At 46.1% G+C, this 4143-nt stretch overlaps 1 protein-coding gene across 7 annotated transcripts in view; it reads right to left on the bottom strand.

The window, feature by feature from the left end:
* Positions 1-4091: 4091 nt before the first annotated feature.
* MEIS2 (Meis homeobox 2) overlaps positions 4092-4143 on the bottom strand; it is a 172866-nt gene continuing 172814 nt past the window's right edge. For all 7 annotated transcript variants that reach the window (XM_056492342.1, XM_056492348.1, XM_056492346.1 and 4 more), the window contains one exon: positions 4092-4143. This exon is cut by the window's right edge and continues 1401 nt beyond it. The gene's annotated coding sequence lies outside the window, so the exon portion shown is untranslated.

The following is a 4143-nucleotide window of genomic DNA, read 5'->3' as shown; positions in this document are numbered from 1 at the left end:
CTTTAATTGAGAAAACATTGATTTTTAACTCTGGAAAGAACGAACCCGTAATTTAATTGCAAGCTTTCACCGACAGAGCAGCATCTCAGGGAGGCCACATTCCATCTTTAATAGAGCCACTTTATGAAGTGATAAAACCAAAGAAAACCTGACAAACAGAGACAGTTGAAATTGCGCAAGAAAAGTTATTTGCCTTCCCTTTCCCTCTTCGCAGCTCCAAACTATCCCGCTCTTCCCTCCCCCTCCAACACCCGTCCTCCGATCAGAAAACACAACTGTAAAAGCAAAGGATTTAGGGTCTAGGGAAGAAGCAGCAGTTAATATTTTAAATAACTATTTGCTTTTACTAGGCACGGGGTGATGCCAAAAGGTTTAAGGGAACATTTTCACAAAATGGTAGCCTCTTCTGAAAAGGAAACTAATCGGATAAAACTTCCTTGCTTTCCCTTGTTCGTTACAAAAATAATTGCTAAAGAGAAGGAAAGGGAAATCCCACCCTCCCTTTCTATCTTATTTCTGTATCGGTTTTTGGTATTATAGAAGAGTAAAGAAGTTTTTGTTTGGTGGTTTTTCATTGATCAGTCACTCTGAGCTAATGTAATTATCCTCATCAATAGAAGGCTGCAGAGAGAATCATTATGTGGGTGACATTGATAAATGATCACCCAAGAGCTGCCTTTTCTCTTGGGCACCCCCACATATGACCCTCCCACATACACAAGGTAGCCATAGAAACACCTTGAGATCCTCAAACACTGCTGCAAATACAGAGAATACAGAGAAAGCGAGAGAAATCCAACTTCACACACTTTCTGCCCCTGCTGAAGCCTCCTCCCCACCGCACGCAGCCGCCGCGCCGGGCTCCGCTGCCCTGCCCCATGGGCGCGCAGCCCGGCCCCGGCCCCGCGCCCTCTCACGGCACCATATCCTGCATTTGGGGGGAGGGGGTGTCTTATGGAGTCTGCTTCTGGGCTTTTTTAATCTTTTTTTTTTTTTCTTTCTTTCTTCTCCTGGAAGAGTTAAGCAACGAGGTTGCACGCACCGCACGTATTGTACGCGCATTGCGGGACCCCCTGGTTTTAATGGCGCTCGTGGAGATGCACACCAAAGATATTCACTCCGTCCCAGTAATGCGGCCCCTGGAAAATGGTTAAACACTAATTATTAGCAGCGATTTTTAGTCACAGGCCTATACAGGAAGATTCTGTATTTCTTACTAAGCCAAAGATTTTTTTTTTCCTCCAGTTGCAGACCCTCCCTTTTTTGTAAGCAAATTCTAAAATATTGAGAGCAGTAATTGATTCATAATGATCCATAAATCGATGGAAGGAGTGAGGTGAAGGTGTTTATTTATTTTTTTTTATTCCTAAAGCTGCAAGTAAAGTAGCTTTGACACCGTGTGGGGATGAAGGGGAGGAGTTGTTTAGCCGCGCGGGGTCATCCATCATCACTGTCGCAGAGACTCTGCCCAGAGGAGCAACCTCCCTTCTGTCTGTCTCTTTCTCGCCACCAAAACTATTAATATTAAAATCTGCCTGCAAACCTTGCCCTCAGCCGCCCCTCATCCCACCCGGTCCTGCCCAGCCCGGCTCGCTCCCGCGCGGCTCCAGCGGGGTCGGTTTTTCCCCAAGCGCTGTTAGGAGAGGTAAAAGGCCGGCCCCGTTCCTCCCGGCTGAGCCCAGGGATGTGGCAGGGGAGACGTGGGGCGCAGCCATCGCTCCGCGCATCAGAGCCTCTCCTCCGCTCCGCGCAGCGCGGGGACGCGGTGGTGCCCGGGGAAAAGATTCGGGCGTTTGCCCGGCTCCATGGGCTTTTTCCTAGCACACGCATCAGGCGTATAGTGGGGCTAGTGGCTCCGCATCGACCCCCGCAAAGGCGCCGCCGGCAGACCCTCGGTCCCTTCGGGAAGCCGGGAGAGCCGCTGGAGCGATGAGCAAAACCTACAAGGGAGAGCGGGTCCAGCCCTTTCCCCCTCCGCACCCTTCCCCCGCCCGGCCCGCCCCGGCCCCGGCCCCTCCCGGCCCCCCCCGACCCTCGCAAACCTGGTCTGGGGCAATTGTCTCTCCCTCGCTCTGTCTGCGGCTATGAGTGAAAGGTGGGGAGCGCCCGGCTCCCCCCGGCATCTCCTCTTCGGCCCTGCGGTGCCCGCTCGCCGCGACGGGCAGGGCTCGGGCGGCAGCGCTGCCGGAGGTGCGCTCCCCTCCTCTCTTCGCCTTAAAGGCAGCAAAATCTGGAAGAAAAATCCCTCATTTATGGTGACTACAACTCCCAACGCAGACCCGCTCGGCGAAATGGAAATTTGGGATTATAAACATGTGTGTATGTAAACAAAAGGTGTTTCTTCTGTTACCCTTCGTTTCCCACAGCATAAGCAATTTTTATTCAGACTCGAGTATTTTCTTTAACACTATACCACTGTCAAAACATTATTCCCGTTTTGTTTGCTTTTGACAGCTGAGCAGTTCTTAAAAATACCAAAATCGGAACCTTCCACGCTAAACAGAAAATCTCAGACGGAGAAATCTCTGCACGATATTGTACCTTGGATTTCATCAAGACATCTCATGGAAAGCACAGACCAAAAGGGGGAGGAAAAAGAAAGAAAATAAAAGACAACACAGCAATGCACATACTTAGTTCATTACAAAAACAAATTATCTACTATGGCTAAATTCTCCCCTGTCCTTCTACCAATGTGATTTCTGACATTTCTCCTCAAATTCTAGAGAAAAGATCTACAAGGAAATAAAACACTGCTTAAAAAAAAGAAATAAAAGCCTCCCCTTTAAAGTGCTAGCACAAATAATCTTGCCTTCTTAAATTCTGCATCCACAAAAATCAGAGAATTTGGAAATGGGAACTCAGGCTGTGGTCTTCTTATGCGACTGAAGGGTTGATGTGAGTTTGACCAGGACAGAGAGCATCAAAGCCGAGCAGGGAATTATAATCTAAATTTCATACGAAAGCCTTATGAGAGACGCCCACAAAGCAGGACTCGATTACTAAATAAATCCTCACACCCATTCTACTGGCATCCTCCCTTCTGTCGCCAGCAGCGTGGGTCCATTTACTCAGCTCAGAAATTAAACATTAACTATGAGGCTGAGCCTCTATCTACATTCCAAGGGTAAAAGTTGTCACTCAGAGTTTTTAAAAAGAAGGAAGGAGGAGAAGAGTTACAAATTTACAGATGTTGAAGTTGGAAATTTTTGTTTCCTAGAAAGTTTAGCTAATTACAAGTCCTCTCCCACTCCCCTCCTCCCAGGAATAAAGGCAGAGCTTTCCCCTGCCCTCTTCTTTGGGCCCCATCCCGCTCTTGCTGACTTAACAGCGCTACTGAGGAAGATGAGAGGCTGCTTTTTCTAATATTGCTCATTGCTCTTCCTAGTTCAAACTCTCCTTTAGTTGCTTCAAAATGTCAGAGGTTTTGTTTAAGAAAAAGCCAGACCTTTAACCATGATTCTACTCCAGCTATTTGTATACAAAATGTCAAATCAACATTCTTCATCAGTCATTAGCTGATGGTTTGTTGTATTGGTTTGGATTTTTTTTCCCCTGAAAACAGCTGAAGACAACAAAAGGAGTAAAACCATCTCAAAAGCTACCTTATGCAATTCTCACACAGGAAAAATCCCCATTGGAGTCAAAGCTTATTTTCTCTTCCTATAACTTCTAAACCTACTCCTGCAATAAAGCCATTCTCTGGCTCTGAGCTAAATACCTGGAGTTAAGGTCTGCTGTGGTTATGGATGTACACACACGTACATGTACACACACGACATTGGTCATCCCATGTCTGGGCCTTCACAACTCAAGCTCAGGCAGTGCAAGTATTAGACACACCTCTGAAATGCAAGCTGGTGAGACAATATTTCAAATTTTGTTTAATCTGGCAAAAATCTAATATCAGTTATCAGCAGAAATATATAACCTCAGACAGAGTTTCATTCAATTATTCTATTAATGTGATGACAAGCTTGTTTCTGATTTTTCCAGCCTTTCTTCTCCATGCTGGTAACAAATATATTTGAGATACCTCTCATGATAACCTCAGACTCTCCTAAACATGATTAAAAACACAAAAGCCTAGCAAAAAATCAAAAATGAAATATTTATTACCGCATTTTGTGACTTAACACCTTT

The sequence above is a fragment of the Oenanthe melanoleuca genome, chromosome 5, assembly GCF_029582105.1.
Source record: "Oenanthe melanoleuca isolate GR-GAL-2019-014 chromosome 5, OMel1.0, whole genome shotgun sequence".
Classification (NCBI taxonomy): domain Eukaryota; kingdom Metazoa; phylum Chordata; class Aves; order Passeriformes; family Muscicapidae; genus Oenanthe; species Oenanthe melanoleuca.
Note: the sequence above shows the minus strand (reverse complement) of the source record. Positions and strands in the feature narration are given on the sequence as shown.